Raw genomic sequence first — 20,724 nt, forward strand, 5'->3', positions numbered from 1 at the left:
TGGTGAGGAAAGTGGGCACTTACCCATAATAGGAGCAAATCTGGCCAGCAAGCACAAGTGGGCCAAGCAGTGACTTTGAAATATATTCGAACAAGTGAAAACAATCCTGTTTTTTGGACCAATCTTCAGCCATCTTCGTTTTTATGGACGCAAGGGTCAACTACTCCCAGATGTGACCCCATATCACCAATTTAATAGCAGACCAGCCAGGCAGGATATTGTCTTACTAAATGAATACTTTTAATGTTTTTTTTTTGATGATGTAATTATTTTTATTTAAAGTCTGGAGTATTTTAACTAGGTTTGACACTCACTGGAGCTGTCAAAATCATTGAGAACACTCTCGCTATTGTTGCCATGGCAACCCTCCTTTATCAATTAATAATATTGGTGGGCCGGCCAGCATATCTTATGTTGTGTTGAGCTATGGTTGCTCTTCGGTTGTGTGTGTGCTTAGGCAAACTTGAGTTGTATGTTAGCATTTAGCATGTTTAGCATTCATTTACAAAGTATGTGACATGACCGCATGTATTCGTTAATAACGATTGTCTACTTCCGTTACTCAGTTTAATACTTCATAAGAACAATTGTTTCTTTCCTTTACTTTAAATGAGAATACTTTACTGAAATATTAGTCTGAATGAAAATGAATGAATGAAAATCATGTCCAAATTTTGTTTCCTGACAAAAAAAAAATATAGCGACATTATGCTTATAATTGCTGATAATGTTGTGAAATAGGATTAGGAGACAGCACATTAATTTCCCTGCACTGTCTACCGTTTAACACCATGACATACTGCCTGAGAAGTTCATTAGGCCAGGAGTATCCTTGCGGACCTTCCTATGGACCTCTTCCCCTTCCTGTCCTCCAACTCATAATCACCTCCTTCAAATTGTGGAGTCCATGTTTACTGCTTATGTGAATAACACCACAGGCCAAGATGGTTCTTCATGGATGGTTTTCTGTTTTGGTGTCTTATATACTTGTACGTATACATCTTATCTCCTATATTGTATCTCGACCACCTGAAGACTTATTTTAAATTGCTTTGTATACGTCTGTTGCATTTTAGCACAAAATTGTACTGCCTAAAAAAGTTGTCAATTACCGTATTTTCCGCACTATAAGGCGCACCTAAAAGCCTTCAATTTTTTCAAAAGCTGACCATGCGCCTTATAATCCAGTGCGCCTTAAATATGGACCAATATGGAGCCGCAACAGGTCTCGCTGTCAAGACGCTATCGGTGACCCTGCACGATCGGTGACGCGCATGCGCAGAAGATCCCGCCATCTTGGATCGCTAGCTAATACTAATACCTTACCTCAGAGAAAATATTAAAACAGCTGTTTATTAATTTTGGGAGTGAATGGAGTTGTCAGAAAGCTGGTTTGTAATCTATTAATAAAGTTTGACTGACCTATCTGACTGTTTTGTTGACATTCCCTTTAGCGCAGCACCATTTAATGGCTGCATAGCGTAACCCCAGCCTCTACTTATATATGGAAAAAGTTTTCAAATATGTCATTCATTGAAGGTGCGGCTTATAATGCGGTGCGCCTTATAGTGCGGAAAATACGGTACATTATTACAGTTTTTTTTTTTGGTGTTTTTTAATAAAAGAACAATGGTGATGGCAGCATGCCCACCTCACTCTCAGAACTTGGGCTCACAGGAAATCAGCCAACTCTGATTTTCCCCCACGTCCTGGTCGCAACTCCATCCTGTTCAGCCTCACACAGAACACGCCTGGAAGGCGCACGCATTTACAACTCAGCACCAATTTCAACGAAACACAGAAACTTAACCATTTAACTATGGCCCAGCTCCGTCAGCCTTGTTTTGTCCAGTCTGTCTGGCCTGATGCTTTTCCTGCTACGCTCTGCAGCGCCGATAGTCTGTCAACTACATCAGAAGGCCTCCGAACAAGAGCTCTACTCTCATTTTCACAGGCCAGCAGCTCTCGGGTCGCTCCGCTGCCCGCTTCACAGACATAACACGACCATCCATATTCTTTAGTCCTGACGTCGGAGAGCTTCATGCGACTGTCTCCAGGCATTCCTCTGGTGCTACATCTTGATCTAGTGGACCTTGAAGAGAGACTTCTAGAAACCTTGTCACTGGCATAATTGCACACATAATAAGCGCTTCTCGGGGAGGGAAAATGTCAGCAGTCTCAGTTGGAATTGCTCAGCTCCTGCTCCAGTTTGAAAGAGACTATTCTGGCCGGGAGAAATGCAGGAGATGAACCAAGGGTTTAGCCTGGCATTTGACTAAATTTACTTTATCGATAAATGAGGCAAGTAACAATAAAGTAAACAATTTTTGACAGTGTTGTATGATTACATTCATGCTGTTTAGTGCAGCTGTGTAAAACTTCCCATAGGTGACACCATGTTTGTCTGTAGTTGGGATTGAATTAACAGCACCTCCACTAGTTGCAGCCAAGTAGAACACTCCATTTGCCTCAAGTGTTTCATTAGAGAATTAATCAACAGTTACGGATAATTGACAAAATTCCGAATCAATTATCGTATTTTCCGCATTAGAAGGCGCACCGCATTATAAAGCACACCTTCAATGAATGACATATTTTAAAACTTTTTCCACATATAAGGCACTACAGTAGAGGCTGAGGTTACGTTATGCATCCATTAGATGGTGCTGCGCTAAAGGGAGTGTCAACAAAACAGTCAGATAGGTCAGTCAAACTTTATTAATAGATTACAAACCAGCTTTCTGACAACTCCAAAATGAATAAACAGCTGTTTTATTATTTTCTCTGAGGTAAAGTATTAGTATTAGCTTGCGATCCAAGATGGTGGGATCTTCTGCGCATGCGCGTCACCGATCGTGCAGGGTCACCGATAGCGTCTTGACAGCGAGACCTGTTGCGGCTCAATATTGATCCATATATAAGGCGCACTGGATTATAAGGCGCATGGTCAGCTTTTGAAAAAATTGAAGGCTTTTAGGTGCACCTTATAGTGCGGAAAATACGGTAATTAATCAATTATTATGTCCATCCTAATAAAGTCACCAGTTTAAACAGTAGTATCACTCGCTGGCTCTATCTCCCCCTTACTCCTCCTTTGGGTGTTAAGTTTGATCAAAGACTAATCTCTGCTAGTAAGATGATTAAAATTAGCATCTGTTTCATTGTTAAGGGAAGCGAAGCGGGCTGGGATGAGATCCCACAGTGCGAGTGGAGAGAGCCAGAAATACAACCGCCAAAAACAGAAAAAAAAAAAAACAAAACAGAGGAAAGTCAAGGGGGGGAAAAAAAGAAAAAACAACATGTAGCAGTAAATGAAAGAAAATTGTATCACCATGCTTGGCTCGGTCTGTATTGAAAGATGGCAAAACCAGGCAATCAGGATTGCGATGTGAAGGCTTGTAATAACTTTTTTTTCCCCAGTGAGACCGCACACTCGGACTATGATGACGATGACGATGAAGCAGGGCTTTAAAAACGATCATCCCGCCAGCCGTAAAATGAGCCACCTCTCCATTCAAGTGAGCGATGTAACTGCAACCTTTTGATGATAAGTGCTCTGTGGCGGAGGAAATGATGAACAGTCAGCATAAACATGACATTGGCCGGCTCGAGCGTTTCCCTACATTTGGGCAACTTTGTCGCGGCAGGGGGGTGGAGATGGGGGGCTAAAGCACAGTGCATATTCGCTCACTGAGCCAAACAAAACAGCCCCGCTGCTCCATTTAAAACCACATCAGCAGCAGCATGCAAACATATAATCATACTCCAGCAGAAAAAAAAGTGCAATAACAGGAAGGAGGAAAATGATAAAAATCAACTGTTTGCTACCCTCGAGAAAATGTACGGGGGGAAAAAAAGGTCCCATTCAGCATTTCATCAGCAACACAAACAGGAGCAGCTGGGGCACACAAACATGCTGAAGTGGGCTAATTGGGACACTTGGAGGCTGTTTCACTTTGGGTGGGCGTCAGTTACAGATTTTACTTACTGCTATAATATCACACCTCAACTAACACGCAAGTATTGTATGAATATACAAATAAATGACTTTCTTGGCTGCCTGACCACTGCATCAGGTTTGTAAACTTGATCTGTTCCTTCATTTGTATTTTTTTATTTATTTTTTTTACAAGGGTGAAAATGGGAACACGTTTTGATGAACAGTTTTGTGAGTAAAACGGAGCCAATAAAGGCCCATATATGCTTCATGTTGTCCTTTAGTAACCTGGATGATGATGTGGATAAGTGTTGTTATTAGATGACATGCAAATGTTACAAGCTAACCAATTTCTTTAAGAATAACTTTATTTAGAACCGTACCAAATGATTTTGGTTTGTCTGTTACTATGTTCACACCAAGGATGTAAAAAAAAACCAAAGCAAACTTAAAAAATGTCACTAACAATTAAAGTTCCATGCACGCAAAAGCTAATCCACAAGGATATGTTCTACAAGTATAAAGTCATTTACTTTGTGTATTGCTGCTGCTGAAAATCATGTATACTGGATAGTCTTTGTGATGACTTTTCATAAACTTAGTAGATAATTCACTACCCTCTATGTACTGTCATCAATCTAAATGGACAGTGGAAACTATTTGTGTGAGGATAACTGAAAACGCAGCCACTCACTATCAAAATGGCTGTGTTAAGAAATCAAGGGTCTTGGATATAGATTGAAAGAAAGAATTAGAGCAGATAATTCACAAGAAAATAAATGTATGTTTATATTGCAAGACCTATCCCACAATTTTTGTTTGTATAGCTCCAGTAACACAAAAAAAAACAATCTAACTGACTAACTAACTAACTAACTAATAACTAAAAGTATTCAGTTGACAAAACCTGTCACCATGTCAGTTTCTACATTGCCTGTAATGTTATCTCAAGCTGTTTCAGTGTTCAGATGATACACAATCACAAAACAACATACATTAAATAAAGAATAGCTGCTCAAAAAGGGCTTCGACTGATGACAGCTTATAAATGTCAAACCCTTGATCTCTTTCTCTTCCGGTTAGAGAACAGAAACCATCATGCAAAAAAAGTTGTAGCTTGGACCACCCAGTCAAGACTGATATCCACCTGGACAAATTTTCCTACGCTGTGCAACATTGTGAAGTTCTGTAAGTAACGAAAGCACGACTCAACATCTGGTTTTGTTGTGCTAAAAAAATGATTCAAATTGAATTTAGAGTATGTATTCGTCAAATCCAATTGGGATCGGTCATGTTCCAGCTTTCGTTTAAAGCCAAGTAATGTTTTGAACAAGTTTCCGCCACATGACTGTGAGAGCCACTGTACCTTCATGTTCCCTTCCAGTTTCCCCTCCACTTCCTGCCTGACTCAGTGTTGCATTCCCAGACCACCCTTTTTCCTCTTGTATTTTAACGCTGGATTTCAGCACATTGTCACTCGTGATGCCAGTAAACGTATTACTCTAATATGGCCATGTTTTTTTTGTTTTTGTTTTTTTGCAATGAGAAATCAAAACATATTACAAAGTCCAGATTAGCATTCAGATGTTATCTAGCTTCAAAAGCATGTCATTAAAAAAAAAAAAAAAAAAAACATTTGGATTCACAGAACGATACAGCCAAATTTAAAGATAAAGCCCCACCAAGTTGGATGGAAAAACAGCGCTGCAACTAGTGCTGATAGTTAAATGCATGCATGGCAGTTTGTCATTTTCTTTTAATCTATTTGCACTGCCTTCCTTTGTCTCTGAAAAGCTGCACCTTTAGTATACAAAGACAGGTGAGGTTGTTTACCTTGAATTGGAGTTGGTGTACACGTAAACTGCCTCAGGGTGAAATGAATATTTCAGTTTTTCAAACATTTAGGCAGTCCAAGCTACAGCTGACAAAAGCAATGGGCTTGCTTGCCTATGTAATGTCTGCACATAAGAAATGCAACATTGTAATAATCACAATCTGCTGCCGTGAGGACAACAATAAAATGGAGGTGAAAACAATGATTTTTCTTGCTACACACAAAGGCCAAAATTAACTTCTGAAAAATTTTCACCCTGACAATTTTTTTCAAAAGGTTGTTTTCAGTTTTGCACTCATCACCACGTTCTTCTTTCAGCTCCATCGGGAACATTTCCAAGCAGTATTATTCAATAAACACATTCAGGGAGTTAAACTGGAACGGAACCGGAGCTGTCACAATGTGTGTAATTGTCAAGCAAAAGATGACACTTGTTGATCTACGTTGATCGTGGGACGTTCAGACTCATATCATTGCGCCAACTAAAGTAAGTTAATGATTTTCCACGCAACTCCCGCTGCTGCTGTCATGCTTAGTGCATTTGGGCAAACTCCCGCTGCTGCTTCAACAAGCACACGCAAGCCTTTGCTTTCAAAAGCAAGGGTCACTAGGAAATAAAGAGTAGTGGAACAAAAACAAGCTACTTCCCCTGCGAAGGAGTCGTGCGGCTAATGTTTGTCGAGCAGGGACAAATAGCTTCATTCGTACATCTCACTGCAATCACAACAGGTATTTTGGTCATCACAGAGATCGCGCCAAAGCAGAGGAAAATTTATTCAGTATTCTGGAGTAGTTTACATTTTCTACTGGCACATTATCTATAGGCCCTATGACATAGTTTCATATATAAATATCCCTGAAAGTTACGTTAGCTTTTGCTAAATGCTAAATGAGCTAGTGATAATTCTAGTTCACCAGCTCATGTTCAGTCCAGCATCAACAATGTGAAAGTCATTCATTCATACCTTCTTGCAGTGACAAAGAGGACTAACTCTTAATACATAATAAAAAGAAAAAAAGTTAGATGACAGCTATACAGGAGCAGCTAGCTTTTTTTTTTTTTTTTTTTAGTGTAGCTATTCTCATAAAGCTAGATTTGGCTAAGAGCTTTACTCTTCAAGGTGAAATCATGAATCCTCGCTCTGACAAAGATCAACCATTCCAGAAATCAAACAAGACGATCAAATACAGATGAGCAAGAGAACAAAAGAGATCATCCTTGACATTTAGATAATCACTTTGATGAATATGGGGGCTCAAGTGAACTAGCGAGTCCTTAAGCTCGTCTCACATAAGCAAGTGCCGGCAGCTCAGCATTTTGATTGTGCGTTCATGCAAAATCATGAGTCGTAGTCTTAGTAATCGCAGGAAAGGACACATTCAAGTGGTCGGGATTCATCACCGCAGGTCTAGACTTCCAATGATTCGACACTCTTACTGTATATTGTTACTGTATCAACACGGTGTACAAAGAGTTTGAGGTTACCTTTGGAAAGCAGCAGGTTTGCGTCAGCCAATTTTATGGGGGGAAAGGGTCAACACATCTATCCATGATTGGACAAAGTCTATTTTCTTAGTTTAAACAGTGGACAGAACAGTTTATCAAGGAGAGAATCCGTTTGTGAAGACATATGCCCTTGCATAAGTGGGGAGGGACGAAGATTAGTTTGAGCTTGAAGCCTGTTGAATAAGGTGGAACCTCTAAAGTCCAATGCTGTTGAGGTTGCACAATTCAGAATGTGGACAAGGAAATTAAGTGACTAATGCAGAGAAGTTTCAACCAGAGGTGAGTAAGAGAAGAAGAATATACAAATCAAGGTATGAGACGTAAGACTGCAGTAGTTTAATTGATTTCCCACGTCAGTCTAGAATGTTTAAATGTTTGTTGAATGTTTTATAACAACAACTTGACTATCCCATTCCCATTGGGAAACATTTGGACGGAAACTCTTGCAGCAGATTGTTTTACATTTAAGGTTCTCCTGAACATCATCGATGGTATCGGCTTGGGATCTTCTGTGAGTTTGTATGTTTGGCCGATACTTGCAAAGTACTCCAGATTCCTCCATTCGCCAAAAACATTTGTGTTAGATTAATTACAGACTATAAATTGTATAAAGTGTTAATGTGAGAGTAGTGGCTGGCTGTTTATATACGTGTACTGCAACTCACTATGCCTCTCGCCCAAACTCACCCATACCCCAAATGAATTAAAGCGCTATAGAAAAGGGATGGAATTTTTCTCACTTTTGCCAACGAAAAAGGCAGGAAATAAATTAGATTAAAATGATTTCATTTGCAATAATCATGTAGCTGCATTCTCAGTTTATGGAGCACATGGTAAATTCTCTGTAGTAATATTGCATGTACTACTGACCTGAGCACACTGCCATCCCTTGAGGTGGTCACCATAGCAACAATGGTGGGTACGAGCATCATCATCAATAGGGGTCAGTGTTGACCCAAACAGCATTGTGTTGCTTTCCATATGAACAAACAACACACGTCTATAGAAGACACATGTGTCGTGCAGTCAAACAAATCTAAATCCAAATGAACACAATCGCACGCAGCCATGCACACATCACATACACACATGCACAAAAACATATTCAGGCACACAGTCATCTGTTCCTGACAGCTGCCCCTTGGCATCCAGTACTGCCCCCTTCCCCCTTTCTCTTTTTGTTGCTCATTTCTTGTCAAGTTGCCACAAACAAAACAAAGCGCTCCCTCCCGTGACACCAACTAATTGATTATTGATGGCGCCGGGGCATTAGTGACTTACATCCGAGCCCAGTTGAGAAGAGGGAAGAGACCAGGAGAACAGAGCCTGGTACAATTAACATCAAGAGATCATTATTATTATTTGTTGTTTTTCATAAAAGTTGGAAGCCGAAGTGCAGTCTCACAAATCGTTACCTCCAAAGAGTTGCCTCATTTTGTGATGGAATTTAGACCGGCCCATGACTATGAAGAGAAAGACTGGGGACCAGACCAAAGGCCTAAACAGGAAATCCATGAGCTAAAACTTTGGAAGCATATCATGATGGTACCGGCTTTAACATCTTAATGAAAGCTTCCTTATGCCGCCTCCACCACTCACGCGGGGGACCAAAGGCGTCAACAAAACATTTAACTTGGAGCAGTATTTGCACTGTGAAGGTGTTAGGGCTTCCCAACGGAGGCGCTGAAATCAAGCCACTGATAACTTGCTTTTTCTTTTCACCTCCTTTTACACCGTCCATTTTCCCATCTGTTGGACTGAGCAAGTGGACCAAATGTTAGATTTCTCCAAGCTGGTGAGCATAACGCCAACAGGGGTGATTTTTGTCGGTTTGTCATTAGCGCGATCGAAGGGCGATATCTGTTTGTCCACTGATGAAGACTGTTTGGGGGTGATAGTAGGTCAGGATGTAAGCTCTTATACATCATCTGTCTGCACACATTCTGAAGTTATTCACTCACAAGTGAGCAACCCAATTGGTTTTGAGTAGAGAATGTGTCTAATAGGGGTGTTAAAAAAAATCGATTCAGCAATATATCGCGATTATACATCGTGCAATTCTCGAATCGATTCAATTCATTTTTAATGGAAAAATATTCAACAAAACGTCTTACTTAGGGTTAGGGTTCACACCTTAAGCATGGAAGAAAGTTATATGAACGGAACATTATGCCTTAATATTTTATTTCAATGCTGTTCAAACATGAAACAGATTACAACCTGTATAAGACTGAAGTTTCAGATAAATAAATAATACATTTTCATACAAATCTTACACTCTACAAGTTTACGGATTAGTATTTTCTAAATTTGAATAAGAAAAATCACAGCAATCGACTTGCAAATTCGTATCGGGATTAATTGGTATCTAATCGAATCGTGACCTGTGAATCGTGATACGAATCGAATCGTCAGGTACTCGGCAATTCACATCCCTAATGTCTAAGGTAGGTAGGTCATACGGAAGCTTCTTTTCTTTCCAGTTCTTACGTCTGGACTTTAAGCCTGAGTGTGCATCATAGGGATGTTTATTTATTATATTTATCCTTCTAATGGTGGAAAAAGATGATAAAATCAATCAAATCACTACTAGGACTCTCCGGCAAGTTCTTCCTCCCTCTGATACTGGACGCTTCAATCCCAGACAAAACATCCTGGCTTGCTTTGATGACAGTATATTCCACAAGATCAACCCCACCAACAATGCAGACCTCACATTTTATGCCACACTGGCCTAACGAGGCAAAGATCTCGGACAAACGAGCACATGGCGAGGCTGCGAGGGAGAGCGGGAAAGGAGCGCTTGGTTGTGACAGCTGGACAGCGGATCGGGGTGAAATCCACATAGCGAAGGAGGGCGATGCAATTGCATGAAAACAAACCCCGCGACTATTTGTACACTGGCTGAAGCAGAAAGTAAAGACAGAAACTAAATCTGAGGCTAGAGTGAGTGAGTCAGTGGTAGCACAAAAGGGCCATTATCTTACATGTGCGTGAGCTGAGAAAGACAGTTGGGGTAGAGCGGGGTTGCAATTGGATGTGGGGGTCAAAATACATAGCCACGGACGCGTTCGCAGTATTCATTCATTAAGATATAGGTCAAGGATTCTGCCTCCATGCGCAGCCACTTGTCAAAATCTCTCAAGCTACACAGCAGTGAGTCTGGCTGCCTTGAGGGGGCGGGGGAGTGGTAAGGGGGGAGAAGGGGGAGTCAGTGTAGAGCATGGGGTGTGGGGGGGTCTTCTGCTGGGGGTTGACGACTCACTCGGCAGCAAAGTGATATGTTATGATCATAATGAACTCACGATAATGAACTTTGTGTATGGGCTCATTGGCTGACCTTTAACAGGGGTCGCTCTCGAGCAAACGTGAAAGGATTCTGACGATGCTGACAACGGATCATATAAATGTCGTTAGCAGTGAGCACAACAATTTCGCTTCTCAGCTTCACTTTTTAAATGGATGGAAAATTCTCCATTGAAGCTCAAATTAACTCATTCACTCCCAGCCATTTTCACAGAAGCAATCCCGTTCGCTCCCGGCTGTTTTACTGGATTTTGACTGATTTTGCAAGGCCCACAGAATACTGTGTTCTATTTCTATAAAACGCATCAAAACGTATCAAAAGAAAGATTAAAGTCTCTTCTTTCATCAGGAAAAAAAAAGTATGTTTCTATCTGTTTCCGTTTTGCAGCAATTAGCATTCGAAGAGTGCTAAGTTTCATCGGTTTTCACAAATCTATTTAAAATTGTAAGTAATTGAGCTTTTTTTCGACATGGCCCTAGTTGATCTCCTTTGCTCTGCTGCCACCTGCTGGCCGTTTGTGTAATAACTACCATTTCTGCAACCGTTCTTTGCAGTTGAGAAGCTGCATCAAAGCCTTCTGTATGCTCTCGCATAAAAAAACAAACCAAAAAATGTATAAATACGTCTTTGGGACACTTTGAACATTAAAAAAACGTATTTATACGTTATTGGGAGCAAATGAGTTTTAATCAGGTTTAAATGAACATGTAAAAACAAATCTTCAGGTTGTTATCACATTGCGTTATCACTGTGCCATAGTTACATACAGTACAGCAATATCTCAAACAAACTGTTAGCTTTTTAGATCTGAGTGCATCAAATTTCACTCTTCCCGTTTATTTCAGGTTTTGAGTCCTACTGCAGCACACACGTTGGACCCGATTTAGTTTCGCCCTCTGTTGATTGCTGCCAAGCGCTTACGTTACAATTGCTTCAAGACGAAGGGACTGAATAACCTCCCTGATATGAAAATTTACTTGACCATCTGGACTCTATGAATGGATCCGCCTTGTTGCCAGCAAAAACGTGAAGCACGCATCTAGACAAACAATCATACGCAATCACAATCACAGCTACGGACAATTTAGTGTCTTCAATGCGTGTATTTGGAAAGCGAGAGCAAGAGAAAATACCACACAGAAACTCACACACGCTCAAGAAGAACATGGAAACTCAATACAGAAGGACTGAACTTCTCAACTGGGAGACATGCGTGCTGTCCAAAACGAAATGGTGCTGCCTGAATAGATCCAAAGTCAACAATTATTTCCCTTTCACTGAGTTTACCGCCAGAGTTTACAGAACATTCTTCTATTTTAACCATTACATTACAGTATTGGAGGGGAAAGACAAAGGGGGCAAACCATCCAAACAAACGCAAACTCCCCGTTGAGTCGCCTTTGTGCAGTTTGACTTGAAAAAGTAAACGTTGGATTCCTAAACAGCCATCCATCAAGAATGAGATTCTGTGAGAATGAAACAGAGCTTTAGTAGCAACAGTTTTACTTTGAAAGAATTTAGCAGAATGAAGCCAATAAACTTCTTGAAATTTCACCTACAGCATTGCCAGCGGAGCTCGTGTAAAACAATAACAGGTTGCGTCTATGTGTGATTTTCCCATTAAGAGTGATGATAATTAGCTTCAACCAAATGAGCTTGTGATAATCAGACCAATGCTGCGAGCTTGTTTGTTCGCTTAAATGCAGCAATTTGCACCCCGATGGCTGCTGTGTCCAATACACACACACACACAAACGACTGCTGCTACACCATGAGACGGGCATTAAAAATAATGATGATGATGTGCCGGCTTTATAACAGAATGTAAAAAAAAAAAAAAAAACCTAGTGTGCGTTCACAAAGACGGACTAAGGTTTGATTGCAAGGGCAGAAGGATTAATATGCTCGCCATCCGCCCAAGCAGATGTACATTATTTTCATGCAAATGTGCTGCCATTTTCAAGGGAAGACGAGGATTGTTTTCTTTGGAGGCGTTGCAGCGGGAAGATTTGTAGGCTCCTCCGCTCAATAGGACAGATGAGGCGAGAGGTCCATGTGGATGTGTCTGGTCAAAAGTCAGCAGCACAGGAAAATGATAGCAACTAAATTGGGCTTTATCCTTGTTGTGTGCATCAGAAACATAACCATTAAAAGTGCAAAGTATCATATTTGTAATATCAACATTGGCCACGATGGGGTAGTTCGAAAAATTATTGAATGATGAAAAAGTATTTTTAATAGGAAATAATATATTATTGTGAAATATTATAAATAAAGATATTATAATGATATTTTTTTTTAATGAATGTTCATTGACAGGTACATAAGAAAAACTTTTGGGATTGTAAAGTAACACATATAGGCTAGATATGCTACAATATTTGAATGGCGCACCTTGAGCTGTTTTCAACAAGTGCAGGCTCACCAGTTCAAGCTTATATATCAAACTTTCATAATCATCACTGATGAATGCATTTTGTTCAGTCAATATGAACCCTGACCATCGCATAGGCGCAACTTGAGCGTTGATACAGTTCAGCAATCAGGATGCCAAGTCTTGTTTTCTTAGTTTATTGTCTCTGATAACAAGCTAGGTAATAACCTATAAACATTTGATAAATCATAAGGTGCTAACAAAATGAGTGTCCGTTCTTGTAAAGTGTTAACAATTATAATGGTTCGTGAACAATCTATCAGGATATTAATTTATTTGGCAAGGAAATCTTAATTTTCAAGTGTTGACAAAATTAAGAAATGTTCAAGTCACTTTGTTGTGTCCAAGTTAACTACATGACCAAGTTAGTTGAATGTTTTCAGTAAAAACGTGCCCATTAATTTAAGAGTGATGTCATCTTGTAATCACTTTCGAGAGCACCAATAATTGGCCAATCGGAGCGTCGACACTGTGCCGCGTGCTGGCTGCAGCCAACTTAAACACTATTTGTGAAATAAATAATAAAAAAAAAAGCTGCTGCAGGCTTACGGGTTTATTGCAAATGCAAAAGCGTGCACTGCAACGTGGAGGTGCACATGCTGCATGTCGGTGCTGCAATTCGAAAGCCGCTACAAGATAGTCAGGCGGGATGCGAATGCACCCCCCCCCCCCCCCCCCCCATCTTTTTAACACCCCATGGAGCGGAAATAGGAAAGCTCACCTCCTCATCCCCAGTGTTCCGATCTTTCCCTCTCCGTCCCCAAATCCGCCTCCTCCTCCAGCCCCTCCAGCCCAGAGTGTGGGAGCTGATGCCGGCGGTAGGACTCGCATCCACCGACTAAAAAACGTCCCCCAACCGCGAGCAAAGTGTCGCCTTGTCCGATGCTCGCCTCCTGCGCGCTGCTTGCCGCCCACCTGTTTTCAACCGTCATTCAAGGCACAGCCGGCATACGGTCGCAGGCGCACCAAATGCGCAAACTTCAAAAAGATCATTCACAAGGTCGCGCGGACAGGAACGAGCAAATTCCTTCAGTCGCGCTCGGCGGGAAAAGTCCTCCGAAGTAAAGTGACTTGACGCGAGGCTGTGAGACGCGGGTGGTGTGCGGGCATCGTCGGAGCAGCGGCGCGCCACACTGAGCCGGACTGACTCGGACGCGCGGCTCCATCATCATCATCATCATCATCGTCACCACCATCATCACCGTGAGGTGGTGCGCGCGCACACTCGCTCATTGGCGGCGTGGACTCAACCCCCACCTCCTCTCACCAGTACACACACGCGTATCAACCGAAACAAAAATGAAATCAACGTACAGTATCTTAATTTAGGGCATATCCCATATCATAAGACTTGAATGATGGTATATTTCTTTTTAATGATTTGCTGAAATTGGCCCTTTTTGATGGGGCTATGTTTTTCTCATGCAAATGACTCACTGCTTACAACCGCCGCTCCCCTTCTGGACATATGTGACACGCCTTCATCGCTCGAATTGTCTAACTTGCGATGTGAACCCCATAAAGATTTTCACTCACGGAGGCAGCTCTTCATCGCCAAGCCGCCAAATTACACTTGGCAATTGGAGTGCGTATCTGCTACAATACCATTCCTGCAAGTATGCCTATATGTATGTTTATGTGCATTATTTGTGGGTTGCTACCAAATGTATACGTTTATTTGCTTTACCCAATTTCTGTATGGCTGACAGTGTTTTCTTTTGAATTCTATTGCCCAACCTCTCATATGTCCATTAAGTTGCCTTTTGTCAGAATTAAACACAAAGTCGTTTGAAATTCTCTCTCAGAAATGTTATATATTAAAATGATAGCATCGGTTACTTGGGTGAGTCCTCAAGAGCTGAGAAAAACTGGTATCAGTCTGAAAAAAAAGCGGTATCGAACACAAGTAGTTACAAAGCTATCTTTGAAGTTGTGTATGATGTAAACGGACTGATTTTTTTGTCTCACTCAAACCAACACATACATTTGTTTGTGAAGGACAAGTTTTAAACAAATATTTGTCCATGACAGCTTGAAGAAGAGACGTTCAAGGAAGTGTTAACAGAAGTGGTAGTACATAATAATCAAATGCAGGTTTAGTAAATACAATTACAGTAATTACAATACAGATTTTGTGGACAAGGCCAACTTATTTTATTTTGCCATTTTATAAGCCACGTTTAGTCAGACAACTATTTATTAAAAAAAAGAATATCTTCAAAATTCAAGCAGGAACAGAGAAAAAAATTCCAGCCATTTCAGGAATTTCAAGCACCCTTAGGGAACCTGTGTAGTATTAGAGACACTCACGATCCCACACTTTGGAAGAGAACGAGTGACACACTCCACTGCAGCTCAGTTTCTGTAGGAACACTGCCATCTATAGGTTGAGTTGTGAACAACATCTGCATTCACACAAATGGCTCGTCTTCTTTGCACACCTTTTGTTTGCTACGCTTAACTCAATTACATTTGATTTCATTTATACTGTAAATAACACAAGTACAGAATCATTAATAAGTTTAAGACACCAGATAGATCCATCAATTTTCTTTATTCTATGGTCAATCTGTTCTGGGTTGTTGGTGAACCTCTGATTTCCTTGGCTGGCTCTATGTATAACGTTCAGCCATCTATCCATTTTCTAAAGCAATTATCCTCACTTGGGTCACAGATGAAGTTCAAAATGTTCAGACAATGTGCAGAAAAAACGCAGAATCAACTGACATTCAGTACACACTCAAAACAGTCTGAACATTTTGATCAGATCACCAGCGAATGAGGCAGAGGCTCGTGAAAATTATGAGCGGAACTAGCGAGATCCAAAAATAACTAGTGGGAATGCTGTGAAGACCTGGACTAAAGATGTAAACGTGTACAACCACAATCAACAGGAAGCAGGAGCAAGAAAGGAGACAGGTAAAATGCACCAGGAAAGGGGAGAAGACAAAAGGAAACAGGTGTCACACATTAGGGAGAAATGGGTAACCAAGGAGACCGTGAGAGGAAATGCGGACACATCAACAAAATAAAACTAGGCTCGTTTTATTTTGTTTTGTTGTCAAACGTGAGAGGTGTTGAGGCTGGTGTTTGCTAATTATGCACGCAGTATAAAACACCTGCTGAAGAAGATAATAAAGAAATGAGCAAAGTGAAAATATGGTTTCTGAAATTATCAAATTATCATTAAACTTGGGGATTGCAGAACTAGTGTCCAGGTGAAAATAAAATAAATTGATGTTGGATGAAAAACAAATCAGTTTGAAGGCAGATATCAAACATAAAAGAAAACAAAGAAATTCAGTTTTAAATACAATAAAGTGAAAAAGGTTTCGGATCACAATTGACCTGAAGTCTGTGCTGTCAAATTAAAGATACTGCATAGCGATTTGGGGCAGTAAGTTAAGTCACTTCAACTCAGTTGTTGCACAACATACTGTAGACTAATATAATGCATGATATTGGTTCAAATTCAAAAGTTTTGTGCAGTTTTAGAGGCATTTATTTCCTAAAATTATTCTTGAATTCCAAACCGTATAGCTTTCACTGCAGGCAGAATACTTCCAAATGGCAGTTGTTGTTTTTTTTTTATTGGTTGGGTATCACTCAATAAGGTCAACACAATTTCATTTATCTATCCACCATTGTGCGAGGGCATTGTAAAATTCCTTACCCCTTATCTTGATTCAAAAATAGGCTATTCACATTCTCTGACGCATCAATAATGGATGAGCCAGGAGAAGGAGCCGGCGTGGGGCGCCATCACAAGCATCGCCGAGCTGCCGGGAGGCGGAAGACGGGCAACAACAAGCGGCAAACGCGCACTAAAAGCACGGTGCCCACTTACAAAGACGGGGGTCGATAGCTGGAGGGCGTCCATATTGGAATTCCGCCACGCTGCACCCTCAAATGGATCTCCGTCAACGCCAGGCAGTAATCAAATAGCGACTTTGTAGAAGGCCGGGCCCGTTCGGTACGAGACAAGGTTTGCTTGATGGGAACATAACTCGATTCCTATTGAAGGGCTGGGCCACACAAGATGTTTGAAAGAGCGTCGTGTCTGTTGTGTGCAGAGAGAAATGAAAGAGTCGTTAGTTGACTATTAGTGATAAGATGTCTATGTACGTACAGTACAGTACATATGTAGAGGCCACTTGCTGAGACATTAAGAGAATGACGTGACAGTCTGAAGTAGCAAAATATGCAAAGATCTCAGTAGACTAGTCTTGCTTTTGTTACATTAAGTGCACTTTCATGACAGAGGAAATCAAATCACTGGGTATGTGTCTGGGCTTCTAAGATAAAGAACATGTAAACGTGTTAGTCCGACTGAAATCGTAGCAAATTCAATTTCCCATAATGTGTTTAGAGGTGAATGTTACTCTCGCACGCAAGGAACTGGACTGGACTAATACTACTAACAGCATGCGCCCGTCAAGGAAGTAGAAAACAAGAAGCTATTAGACAACAACACTGAATTAGCAACACAGAAGTTGCACAAGCAAGCTGGGTATGACTTGTTCAGAATCAGATTCGATTTTCAATCAATCAATCAAAATTGATTTATAGAGCGCCTTTCATACATTCAAATGCAACTCAAAGTGCTGAACAATTAAAACATCCATAATACAATAAAAAGAAAAAGCCATCCCTCCCACCCATATCCCCATGATCGACACACACATAGACACACACACACAAACCACAACATGGCGGGGCACAGGAGAACCCTGTGAGGAAAGGCACCCAGGAGGAGTTCATCCACACTGAGAGGGATGACGGCCAACCACCACAGGGAGGAATGCCATCCCAGAGACTCCAAACAGACGAGCCACAGCTCCCCGGGGCTAAGGGGCCCCCGGGACAACCGCCCACCTGCATGAGAACAGCCATCCCTCCCAGTGTGGAGGCTCCTCCATGAGAAAACACTGGAGCTAAAAATTTAGTAACTACCAAATAAAAACATTTAAACACTAAAACAAAAAAAGATAAACAATATGAAAAATAAACAAATAAATAATAAAAGGCAAAAACAAAGCTAAAAAACAATATAAATTAAAACAGCTAAATAAATAAAAGGGATTAAAAAGAAAAGAGATCAATCAAATGCCAAACTAAAAAAAAGTGAGTCTTGAGCCTCCTCTTAAAAACATCAATAGTCTCTGCAGACCTGATGCCCTCTGGCAGGCTATTCCATATGTGGGGACCACAGTGGCTAAAGGCAGCTTCACCGTGTGTCTTGGTCCTCACCTTAGGAACAGTTAAAAGGCCACCGCCAGAGGACCTCAGGAACCGCGAGGGCTAATAGGGTAAAAGCAAGTCGGATAAATAAGATGGGCCAAGACCGTTAAGACTAGAGCTGTCAAACGATTACATTTTTTAATCAGATTAATCACAGCGTAGAATTTTGATTAATCATGATTAATCACTGACTTAAAAAAGCTTTTTTTCATGTCATTTTGTCAGCATTTTTTCATTGGCTGGAAATTATCCATGTCATGTTATTGGAAGCAGAAGAAACTGAAGAACATGGCTAGTCCAGTCGTCTTACTATAACACACATAAATAGAAAGCATGCATGCCATTTTTCAATATATGCAATTGGCTTCACGCCATTTTGTATGCTCATCAAAATGTAGGTGTACTTACCTGACCAGCCACAAGAATTAAATCTTTAACTCATTCACTGCCATTGACGGAAAAAGATGTCAAATGATGCATTTTTTTGTTGGTCTGGCAATGAATGTGTTAAGCAGGGGAAAATGTGTTTTGCTAAAGGATTATGACGACAACTTTTAATGCTAAATGCTAGTCTACCAATAGTGTTTTCCATTATGTGTTCACATTAAGCTAGTGGGGGCATGAATGAATGAATGAATGAATACAATTTATTTCAATCACGTGTAAAAGAAAAAAATACCACAAAGGTCTGTCATAAAAAAGAAAAAACATACAGACCAAAAAGGCATAGGCTAAAGCTCACGCTTATTTTCGCGTTATTCTATGTCTTTTATGGTTTGACATATATATTTTTTAAGAACTACTGACTATCTGATAAAATGCTGCTTGTTGTGAAATGAGGTGAGTTCCCGAGCAACATAGAACGCTCATATCTCAAATTTGCATTAGTAAGACAAAGCAAAATAATCGGCCAAATGATCGGCGTATCTCGAAAGTCGGATTACTTGTATCTCAAGGCACTACAGTATTGTTTACTGGGACAAGTCCAATTAAATCAAAGTCTGTGATTGTGTGTTGCATACTACCTGATGTTCATCGCTGGATTGCTGCGTGCGAGGAGGCGGAGCAATGAAGTCAGGCAAGTGCGATTAAGGCTAATTTGTGGCAGAGCAGAGCTTATTTCCTGGAAGTGAGCTCATCCATCGGTGGTCAGTTGGAATAGAGTCGAGGGTCCGGGCTCCCCGCAGCGATGTCCGGCAGCGGGGGGCTGATCAAAGGCGCTCGTATGCGACCATTTCGCACGAAGTTGGAAGCTTTCAAAGCAGCCTCTCGTGATGCCGCTAATTCCCACACCCGGCGGCCATGTTTGAGGCCGTCACGAGGGCGCGTGGCAACCTGTCGACTCCTGCGAAGCACCATTCCGTCTCCTCGCTGACCCGTGTAACTCGTCAGTTGGACTGCGAGGGAAAGCAAATACAAGGAAGCAATTAGATGAGAAACCAGAGCTGTCAATCTTTTATGTGAAACAGATTATCTTCTTGACACACGCTGTTGCATGAAACACTCTTACAATACGTTGGCTCGGTTCAATTTTAAATCAGCGTTGTTACTTTTGATGTAAATCATTCATTTGTCAATGTTTATTTAAAATGTGCACTTAGCAGAATTAGCAGAAGCATGAACTTGACAAGATAACTTTAACCTCTTCTATTCAAAATCTCAGTTGAAATGGCTTTTTTTCCAAACAAGAACGTTCTTGCTTTTGACACCAATATTTTTAAAACACTTAACGAACCAGCTGGGCTGGCCGGCGCCTTGGCAGAGGTGGCCGCTCTTGCCCAGAAAAACATGTCGGGTGTCCCGCAGGCTGTTTGGAGAAATTGTTTAGTCTGCAAGGGCGATATGGTTTCGGTGTAAGATGTGATTGGGCTGCCAGATCGTATCAGGGTCGCCGAATGAACACATCCTGCTACAGGATTGGCTGGAAATGATCCAGTTGACGTCAAACATTGGAAAGAAAATATTAAAGATGTAATTTAAATAACGAAATGTAGGGACTGAAATTGTAAAAATGTGAATAAAACTAAGAATATAAACACAAAATACATTGAATAAATAATAAAATAGATTGATTAAATAAATATGTGAAAAATATCGCCAGTTTAGATTGTTAATATCTTCCTATTATCATTAAGACTGTTTTTTGTTATTGTGATTGATTTGTGAACAGCTAAAAAAAGAAACCAAACCGAAGCTAACTTTGTTAGCGCTGCTGTGCTGATGTCACCGGCAAGCGGAATGGCGCTTCAATCTATTTATTTTTCCAACTCTGAAAGAATCATGCCTTTATATTTTTAGGTTTATGTACGTTTTTAGTCCATAAATGTTATTTTGAACAATTGTAAACGGACAATTTCCAGATAGCGTGTAGCGTGACGTCATCTGCAGGCGACCCCGATACAATCTTGTAGCCCGATCACATCTTACACCGACAACGGTAGTGGGTCCTCACTTAGCGACGCCT

The 20,724-nt window shown here is 40.8% G+C and overlaps 1 protein-coding gene across 6 annotated transcripts in view; it reads right to left on the reverse strand.

Moving 5' to 3' along the window:
• Positions 1-20,724, reverse strand: part of plxna2 (plexin A2) — a 374,923-nt gene that overhangs the window by 203,980 nt on the left and 150,219 nt on the right. For 5 of the 6 annotated variants that reach the window (XM_077512747.1, XM_077512745.1, XM_077512746.1 and 2 more), the window contains one exon: positions 19,286-19,657. The gene's annotated coding sequence lies outside the window, so the exon portion shown is untranslated. Of the gene's footprint in view, positions 1-13,740; positions 14,183-19,285; positions 19,658-20,724 lie in introns of those variants that run through there. The other variant, XM_077512748.1, reaches the window with a different exon arrangement.

The sequence above is a fragment of the Festucalex cinctus genome, chromosome 2, assembly GCF_051991245.1.
Source record: "Festucalex cinctus isolate MCC-2025b chromosome 2, RoL_Fcin_1.0, whole genome shotgun sequence".
In the NCBI taxonomy this organism is placed as follows: Eukaryota; Metazoa; Chordata; class Actinopteri; order Syngnathiformes; family Syngnathidae; genus Festucalex; species Festucalex cinctus.